At 41.4% G+C, this 10,671-nt stretch overlaps 1 long non-coding RNA gene across 1 annotated transcript; it reads left to right on the top strand.

The window, feature by feature from the left end:
• Nucleotides 1-2,543: 2,543 nt before the first annotated feature.
• LOC139611848 (uncharacterized) lies at nt 2,544-3,406 on the top strand. Its single transcript, XR_011686367.1, has 3 exons — nt 2,544-2,632; nt 3,103-3,130; nt 3,308-3,406. It is a non-coding gene; the product is annotated as an uncharacterized lncRNA (long non-coding RNA).
• Nucleotides 3,407-10,671: the final 7,265 nt, after the last annotated feature.

Raw genomic sequence — 10,671 nt, 5'->3', positions numbered from 1 at the left:
AGAAAGCTGTTTTGCCTCAGGTCTTTGCTCTGTAATAGAAGACAGGCGCGACATGGTCTTTTTGAACGCCTCGATCAGGCCAGGTTCTCTCATCGGCCCGCTACACCGAGCTATTTAATCCTCAGCTTGGGCCATGATTAATAGCAGTCTGACCCTTCACCTCCATTCATATAAATTCTCTGGAGGCAGTTTTGGCTCTCCTCAACGCCTCACACCTCCGCTCGCAGAGGCCTCAAGTCTACACTACGCTCTTAATTGCAATATCTCTTGGCACAGTTCTCCCCCTTCTTTTCTTTCTTTCACTTTGGCCGTCTTTTTCTCCACTTTAAGCAATGTGCCTGGGCCTCAGGGGATGACAGACCACCACTGTTACGATAAACTCCGCTTTGGTTGCTTTGACAGCGCCCCCTCCTCCTCCTCTTCTTTCTGCCTCTCCTAAAGTGGGTGATAAATGAGACAAGAGCCTTTTGGTCTCCTTTGTACTTTGACCATTCACGACAAGCTCATCCGTAAAAGTGATTATGGCCTCTTTCAGTGGCAATGACAATGGTTTCCAATCCTAAGGAATGTACAAATAAACATACACTGCAATTTTTTTCGATCAATTGTTCAGTCAATAGTCAGAAAATAGTGGAAAATGCTTATTATGTCCAAAGGTGTTGAAGTTACTGAGATAAAAAGCTAATTCAAGAATCTGGAACCAGTGGAAATTGGACATTATAATGGACTTAATTAATTAACTGATTATCAGAACTTTTGAAGCATAACCTATTTCTGTACTGCAATATCATTTAAAAAAATCAAAATAAGCCAAACCTCATGAAAACAGAGGAAACAACTTAAAGGAAGTAGTCAGACACGAAGTTGATTTGGTCCTTATTAGGAAGACATGCTTGACATTTCTCTTTTTTGAACCCTGATTCCACTTAAACGTGACCAGTTGACTGAGCGCTGAGGAAGAAGGTGTGCTACGAGGAACACAAAAGCATGTGAGATCATTAGGGCGTTTGCTGAGGTGTTCAGCATTGTCTGCCCTGAGGGAAGGTCTTGATCGTCATAGCCCCGAGTTCACATTCCTTAACCCCAGGGTCAGGGCTTTGTCTGAGGATAACACTGAGGCAACTTCCCCTGCGGAAATCAACAAGAGCTGACAGACTGAACACTGGAGACGCACACACAGGCAGGAAGAGGGACCATCGCACACACAGAAGCGCATACGTGGTCAGAAAACTTGGCTATATTGTCTAAAAACCTAGACAACTATAAGGACAGATGTAGACGGACCATGCCAGTGTGTGCATTAAATAGAGTTTAGTTTTGTTGATCACTTTCAAATGTGCGCTGCACAGTTTTAGATTTTTTGGTGTATTTTTACCTTCTTCCAGGTATCTACTTCTTTCCATTTATATCTGTAGTGTTAAAGTTAATTAGCTGAGACTTGTGTGATTTCATCCCCATCACTATAAACGTGTCAATGTTACACTGTCGCAGTAATGCTAAAGAGGATCGGTGCAGTCCAGTTAATTAAAACCATTAGTTTCACCATCATTACTGTTAGTTATGATAAAGTAACTGCTCAGATCTGAAAAGCAGTGACATATTTTACATCTCTACTACAGTTGGAAAAGAGGCCCACCTTCTAGCCTGATTATCTACACCAGTGATTCTCAAAGTAGGTCCGGGACCCCCAAGAGTCCTTGAGGGGATTCCTGGGGTTCCCAGCAAAAAAAGGGGGGTAATTTATTTTCACTATAATTCCATCCATATTTAACACAATGACAGAATATATGACTGTTTTCTCTAATAAAACTAAAAACTAAAATCTTATCACATGAGGACCCTGGTCTGGGTACGAGGTCTAATTTGTGTCAGTTCAGTCCTTGATGTGAAAAAGTTTGAGAACCACTGATCCACATCAATTCATTGGAAATAAAAGTTAAAATGAGCACATCTGACATGACAGTGTCATCCCTCACTGCAGAGGAAAACTCAGCAAATTCACTTGGTCAGTACAATCTCAATATTACTGACTGGAATCTGGGCCAAATATACAAAAATAAGACCTAATTTTTAATAATATGAAATAATTCTTTAAATGTAGATCAAGTTGAAAAGTCTGTAGTACATTACTTCAGAAAAATAGTGTAATTTTGACAAAAATGAAAACTGACTTGATGGTTATTATGATTATGAAAGTTAGATTAAAGGAGTCTGTAAACAGGTTTTTGTGCTGTACCAAAATCAATGGAAAACAAAAAGTAGGAGAAATATCTAATATATCTACATTTCTAAAACTTTCTAGAGTGATTTGTAGTAAATTGTCTGAAACTTACAAAAACACTGGTATGGTCCTAGCTTTAAAACACAATTCAAGGACAGCAACCATGCTTTAAACCACCTCCTTCTAGAGCTTCTCACAGTTTTCTTTTTTTTCTTTTAAACCATACAATAAAAATAAATACATAAAACTATAAAACATACAAATTTCCCCTCATATGCACATTGTCAGCTCTCTGTGCTCTGTTTTCACAGATGGAGTTCATTTCATTGGAAGTGGTAAGAGCTTTGTGGATATCTGCCCATCAAATTGAACTGATGGATGGCATGGATCCAGGCGCAGGGCCAAGAAATGGTAGTTAAAAAAAAAAAAAAAAAAAAAAAAATCACACAATATTTTCCCAAATGATCTGAGCCCATTCTGCTCAGGGCTGTTATCAATATTGAACATTACATCAGCTGTATCACTGGCTCACCACGCTGGGTTTTGAATGCTGCCACGGGCAGACGAGACTCCCTCAACGGGAACATCTGAAGCTCAGGCATGCATCATTCTTTAATATCATATTAAAGTGAAATTGGCTACGTTTAAACAGACACGGTGATAAATCTCGTCAGCACTTGGCAGAAGCTGGTTTTATCTCGGAGGGGAGAATCACCGTCCCTGCACAGCATCATCTTCTTACCTACGATCGAGTCCAGCATTATTGCTTGATGATGGAGCTACTGTGCTGCAGGAGCCGACAGATTGCGAAGCTGAATTATGGCTGTGCAAAGGGTTGAAGGTGTAGTCAAACATTTCTTCTTTTTTTTTCTCTTTTTTAGGTCTTGGAGTTGAAAGAGGACAGGTGACGTGAGTACACACTGGAAGGTTAAAAATAGAATTCATTGCATTACTGATTCAATCAATAATTTGCAGTTTTCAGTTCATCGTCTATACCATGTTATGTCTTATTCCAAGCCCTCAATCACTTCTGGCAACCAATTCAATTACAGCAGAACTTTTTTTTTGTTTTCCTGTTGTGTACAGAATACTACAAATTTCTTCTGCGGCCACGTACACTGGAAACTACAGCTCAAAATGCTGACTATCACCTGAGTGGATCCAATTTACATTTTACAGAAAGCATTTTTTTGGGTTGCTGTTTTGCCTTGCAAAGCTCAGCTGCTTTGCATTGCATTGTTACTGATCCTGCTTCCTAATCCTGCATTGCTTTGCAGTTTTGTGATGTGCAATCAGAACAGTTCAGTCCTGAAAGATTTTGGAGGCTGGGTACATGATTGGCTGGATAAAGTGTCGATTTGTGTGTTTGCTTTATCACTTTTGTGCCTAAATGTGTTTCAGCTGCAAATGCATAGAGCAAATGAGTGAAACATTACTCATTACTCATTGCTCAAAAAAAAAATCACAACAAGCATTAAGTAAAAGTAAATAGAAAAATGCTAAAATATATAGGTCTTAAACCAGAATTTACCTTTTCAAGTGACACATTAACCTGAGAGAAGCCTCTACATGTCTGATATTGGTCAATAGATTTGTCCTAAGTGACTTCCCCTCCAGTCAGTACAGTACAGCTGGGAGAGAGTGCGACACTGTTGGACTTCAGCTGGGTAAACATTCCCCGCTGAGGTCAGAGATCTTGTGTACACACGGGGCACAGCGCACGTTCAGTGAGGGGGGCCTCACAGCCGCCGCCAGGATGGATGGCCTAACCAGGCCAGAGTCCATGTGGGCACAGCGGTCGAAACATGACAAGAGACCACCCCATCTGCTGAAGCCATTAAGCTCGGATGAACAGATACCAGCTTGGGATATAGGGCTGTGGATGCGGCGCCTGCACACCTCTTGCCTCTATATTGTTTGCAAAGATGCACACACATGTGCACGCTGCATGTTAAGTGATCCTCAGGCCGCCCGCGAAGGAAATAGGCTCAATGGTGCTTGAAAGAGACAGAGTGAGTCATTTTCACGGAGAGGAACATCAGAGTGAAGTGAAGTAAGAGGACACCTCTTCTGAGCCTTCCTGAATCCTCACCTACACACCAGCAGTGTGGCAGTCACCCACACATGCACACAAGACCGTAGCTAATAATAAACCTCGGTGACTCACACATGGCAGATGTGATAGAGATAATCCATTTTTCTTTGCTGAAATCAAAGTCATTTGTCCTGTCTTTGAAAGGAGGCCTGTGGAGATATCAGGGCTAGACATTAGTGTGTTCGCGAAGCCCAGTTAGCCCAGGGGATGCCAAGAGTAACAGTGACGCTATTTGTCTGGATTAACCCTCCTCGCAGGAGAATTACTCCTCCTTATTTGGCCTCAGTCAATTACTTGACTGAGGCCAAATAAAAAAAAAAAAGTTATCAATTTATCATTTGATATGTCACACTGTTTTTTAATTGGCTATAACCAAAATATTCTGGTTATGGTCCATTTTACAAAAAATCTCAAAAGCATCATGTGATTGCAAGTGAATTTTGATGACACATGCACATATCATCATGAATCGTCTAGCAGAAATTTAGATTACACTTTGCTTATAAGTAGTCTTGAGGCAACATGACCAATTTAAATAGCTATGAGTCTGCCCTGCAGGCACCGGACATCAATGTACCATCAGAAAGACATTGTACTCCGGCAAATCTAATGTCAGACAGATGTTAAATTTTAGTTGGAAATGAAAATCAGGTTGATGTCACAGTCCAAAACACTGACTTACTGATATTGTGACGTTTGGCAGACCTTGGGTTTTGCACACGACTAGAATCTCCTTATTTTTCATATCAAGGTGGGGTTGGCATGAGGCATTTAGCATTCAGATTTCGGATTGTGGTAACTTAACGACAAAATATGAACTTGTCGTCAGTATAATACGTCAAATTGACATTGTCCTGACCTTGAATTTCTGTACCTGACAGCACAAGCTAGTAAGCTGTGTGCCTGCAGGATGCGACCATGAGTCTGACCCAATTTAAAATTTTGCACACTTCATCCTTCCACAAAGACCTAATTTTTGAGGTTTTCTATATTCCCAAAATACCAGTCAATTATGTGTATTGTGATGCAGCTCCAGATCTAGGTACAAGGAAAACATTTTTAAATATTGATATAAAAAATTTAGACAACTGAGTGGCTTTGCAGAGGTAATAGTTCTCTGGATACCTCTTACTTCTTTTTATATATTTATTTTAATGGTTAATGATGGATGTTTTTTTTTTCTAAATCAAAGACTGTGTTTCAAAAGGATTTTGTGGGCTTTGGGGGTCACTCAACACAGTGAAGAGCTTTTGAATTTAAAAGTTTCAAAGGTCAATGAAGAAAAAAAAAAACATAATTTCAAACTTTTCATGAAAGAAGAGCAAGAACAGCTCTATCTTGTCCTCAGACTACTGGAGAGCCAGCCTTCCTTCCCACTTAAGCCGCCTGTGAACTGTGAGCATAGTGCTGGGTGTGTGTGTGTGTGTGTGTGTGTGTATGTGTGTGTGGGTGTGGGTGTCTGAGCCACACTCTCACCATGATTTACAGCTCCTCTCACACTCTCCCCTTCTGTCTGCTGGTCAACAGCCATGGTGAAGGCGGCTACAATGGCTGGCTATGAAGCACCATAAATCTGGACACTTCCTACCACTGTCTCCCACTTCAAGGGGGAAGCCCGTCCTGTTGCAAACGTGATTAACCCCCTTCCTCTATGTCCACAGCCCCCCTGCACACACCCTGCAACCTCCCTCCCTCCTCCCCCCCAGACAAGAGGCCCTGCTGCAGGGAAAAAACAGGGCCTCCTTCACACCTCAGAGGCAAGGAACCTTCCAGATTTGCCATTCCTTCCCTACACAGGAAATAACTAATAAAGTATATCCTAGACTTTGGCTGACAGTTGGAAAAAACTAACAGACTCACTAACTTGTCCTCATAGTGATATACCCTTTGAAATTGATTGCAAACTAATAGCACAGAAACTAATAGCACAGAAACGTACCTAAAGAAGAACTGTAGACTGTATTTCAAATAATGTATTGGATCCATACACAGTGTACATAAATCTTGTAGCTCATGCAAGGAGTTACAGTGTTCCTCCCTGACAAAATGCTAAGTACAAAAGCAAACACTTTTTTCTTTAAGTTTTTATGAAAGTGCCTCTCAATGACAAAGTAAGAAAAAAAGTTTTCAAAAGCCTTTCAAACTACAAAAGACTCGTTCAAGATGAGTGAAGCGATAGTCCCAGCATGCCAATTTGCAGCTTAGTGAGGAAGTTTGCTCGGTGCTGGGGGGTTTTTAGAGCAGGAATAGAGACGTGTTGTCATTGAGCTGCCCGAATGCATCTATGAAATTTCAGATGAAAAAGAGGGGGAGGTGTGCTGTCAGTGGAGAGCGGGTCCTTCACCGAACTGTGGCAGCAGACTGTGAGCCCTCAGCTGAAGCCCCAGCCATGTGTAGTCTGCTCCAGCCCAGAGGAAGCACACACACTTGAAACATGCATAAACACACACTCATTAGCACCCACTTGCACACAAAACAACACACACACACAAGCTATCTCTCTGTCCACCCAGCCCACTTACACACATATATAGACACACAAGAGAATGCAGAAGTATGAACATTCAAACACACACACACACACACACACACAAGACTGCACACACACAAGACTGCACACACACACACACACACACACACCCACATGCATACTCATTATTCATGGAGAAACGCACACAGATGCTTGATCTCCTCGCTGTCAGTCAGGCTCTTCGTTTTGGGTTCCAGCTGAGGACACTGATGCAACATTTTTTGAAAAACTGTACATGGCCAATCAAGCTGTGCCCGTCACAAAAACTCTGAGCAATGATGTAGCAAAGCAAAGACTAGTTGGCTGGTAAATAGTTTGTTATTTATAACATGGCAGATTTTGACTCCTGGTGTATTAATTGGCCGGTAAATGACTAAAACTAATTTCATTTGTATTAGTGGCTGAAACCTGTTCTGTGTCTGCTGCACACACATCTTGTTACCGTAAAACTAATTGGCTAAATGAAATACAGTCTCTTATTTAGCAGCAGTTTAAAATGTGTTAAAGTTAAGATTATTGCAGGAGCCGCTGTGGATTCGTGCTACATACTGTATATTCGTGTTAACTTAACAATCAGGCGAGCAGTTTCTGAAAGTGCACTCTATTCAAGACAAAGTTCAGTGGTACCTAAGGTGAACTTTGCTGCCGTTGTTACTGCTCAAAGTGACAAAGATGGTATTTGAAGGCTTAAACTGAGATGTGGTTTTTCAGAATATAATAAGAGAAGGCAAAGTAAGATGCAGGCCATCCCATGTGAGCAACCGCCGACTCTGTATTTAGACCAGATTAATGACGAGAAATACACGCATGTCTCATTTCACTACCGAGTCTAAACAAAGCATTGTTGGTGCTGTTTCCTGTATATGTTGACAGTCACAATCACACAATCACACTCTAAATGTAAAGTCACTGTGGTGGAGCTACAGGTTTTTGTTTTTTTTTAACAGCCTAAGTATTTCTGTGAGCTAAATGATGATGCATCTGCAGCCTGCATCAACATGGGAAATCCTGTATATACTATTGGACAGTATAGGACTGTACAAAGTATATACAGAATTGGCACACCACTCATACATGTTAGATTCTTACAGGTAATCCAACTTTCTGCTACCCTGATAAGTCTAAACAAAGGATGGACACAGACAGTTTAATACAGTGTATATAACAATAAACAAAAGCTTGTGGTTTGGAGTCTGATGCAATAGAAGAGTCTTGTGTCAAATTATTCTTGTATCTTTTTGGCCAAATATATACCAAATATGCATCTTCTTTTTCTTTACTTTGTAAAACTACATTAATATTTTTGCCACTATTTTTAGTTAACATTCGCTGAATTTACTATAATTATAATGTAAAGGTATTGCTAGTAATGTCAGTTACACTGAGAATCAACACTTTAACTTTATCGATATTCTCATAGAATTTAATTTATTGAAATATTAACGTCAAATAACAAAGCTAATGTAAGATGATGACGACGTTAAAGCAAAAAGCAAACAACTACAGATGTGGTCTACACATGTGGCTACTTTTGATGGGTGTTGGTTCAAAAAATAGTTCATGCACAGACTAAAGTTCTGTTGCTAGAACATTATAAGAATAAAAACAAAAAAAACTGTGTGTTTCCATTGGCTCTTCAACACCACTTAGAAAACAGCTGCAGAGCCATAATAATTGTACTTCAAATCCAACATTTGCGGTTTTCAGCATAAAAAAACAATAACCACATGCTAAAACAGAAAGTAAACAACCACGCAGAGGGTGAAAGCAAGTAATGACTCAATGTGTCACACACATCCTCATGACTAATCCTCATGTCCTGTTTTCTTTGTAAACAGGTCTTGAGTGTTTGATCAGAAATTATTCCACTGAGTCTTAACTACCTTTCCTCTGCTAATAGAGAAACACTGATACCATGAGCCTATTAGCCATATAATGATTTGTACTAGAGAGACCTGTTAAGGCGCCGCCACCTGCTCCTCCTGCTTTTTGCTCCCACTTCCCCTCCCTCCACGCCTACATCTGAAAGCATGATGAGGTCATTATGTTGTTATTACAATAATGCCATCAATGAAGTCCCAGTGCCAGTAACAACACCTGTTTGATGCAGCCTCAGGGACATCCTCAGCAAGCAGCCGGAATCTTTTATTTTAGTTTATTTTATTTTATTTTATTTTTCCAGCTGAAGGGAGAAAATAAATAAATGGCAGAGCAACACTGTTTATGCAAATCTCATTTCCCATGCATCTTATGTCCTGCCACGCTTGCTTGGCAGCGAGCGCACAACTGAGATTGTGGGGCAAATGACAGTGCAGAGGCTTAATATGACTGATTTCCTCTGTAATGATAATGCGATTGAGCACACCGTTTGTGGCGAGCACAAAGGGGCACATGAATAAGAGATGGTTAAAGCACAGATGATCAGGGGGACTCTCTGGGCCACCCTTCCTCTCCCCAGACTCATGCAGTGGATACATTAAAGCATGTTTTACTTCTCAGACAGTACAGTCTGCTGTGTGTGAGAGAGAGTGTGGATCACACCATATGGAAGTCTTCAGTGGGTGAAGTCTGCTATTGTACTGCAGTGATGTATGAGTCTTTCTAATGGATTGCTGTCAACATGTGGTATTTTTTGTGTCAGTCTGGCTCCCACTCTCCATTGTTTTCTTCACATTGATTTCTTCTTGATTTTTTGGCCACCTGGGAATGGCGGAAACAAGCTGTAAATACAACACTGACATTGTCAGGGTTCTCAGAAAAGGGACCAAGGGCACGACTTAGGAGGCGGATGTAAAAGTAAAGAGTCTACAAAGGGTGGGGCTGAGGCAAAAGCCAAAAAATACAGGCAAGGTTCAAAACATGATCAGGATCAAAACAGACAGGAAGTGACAAAGTGTCCATGTTGGTCGCAGTACATGCAGTGATTCTTTATATGACGTTGACGGCGTGCCTCCAAGGAGAGTTTCTGGGAGCACTTAAGGGCAAAGCGAGTGGTTTCTTGACTGGTCCTGTGGTTACAGAGGAAGTTCATGGGAAACTGTGGACTGGAATCTCTCCCTCTCCCTCTTCCTCTACTCTCTCTCATATGGTTATCAATACATATAGTTAGTTCAAGAAGAGCACACTCTGTAATTCTTGAGCAGCTAGTTCATCTTAGATATGGACAGACAAGTCGTGGCAAAATACATCATACAGTTACTTTCTGTGACGATTGTCGTTCCCCCATCACAGGTTTAGCAGCCCAGTTTGAGTCTCGCAGCCCAAAGCTGTGGAATCGAACTCCTTCCTTAATGCCACTGGAGCATCTCAGTGGTGGAGTGCGCTGCTGACTGGCTGTCTCACTTGGCGGTTTACCACAGTTTGGCTCAACCAGTGAGCAGAAAGATGCTGTAGGCTACCTTGGAGAGTTCAGTGGGGAAGGTAGACAACTGGAGTTCCAAGGCCAAGGAGCACTGTATCAAAAAAGTTTGGCAGCTGTGGGGCTTAGCAGAGCAGCATCCCGAGGGAGACACACAAGTCTGGAGTTGGTTGAGGCCGAGGTAGAGCAACCAGCTTCTCAGCCTGCTCCTAGAACTGGTCATGTCAGATAGAGAGATCTTGTATCTTTCCTATCACCGAGGTGAGATGCTGCTCATAGCAATGAAGAATATTTGTCTCATTGTGGATGAGTCCAATGGGTCCATGGTGGCCACACTTTACTGTCACGGTTCTCAGAAATGGGACCCAAGATCACAACTCAGGAGGCAGACGAAAGGTAAATGAATGAAACCAAATGAATAAAATGATGACTGAGCAGACTGAAACTGAAAACCATGACAGACAGAT

This window comes from Trachinotus anak, unplaced genomic scaffold, assembly GCF_046630095.1.
Source record: "Trachinotus anak isolate AG129_WGS33_773 ecotype Australia unplaced genomic scaffold, CSIRO_AGI_Tana_v1 ptg000028l, whole genome shotgun sequence".
In the NCBI taxonomy this organism is placed as follows: Eukaryota; Metazoa; Chordata; class Actinopteri; order Carangiformes; family Carangidae; genus Trachinotus; species Trachinotus anak.
The sequence above is the reverse complement of the archived record's forward strand: the minus strand, read 5'-3'. Positions and strand labels throughout refer to the sequence as shown.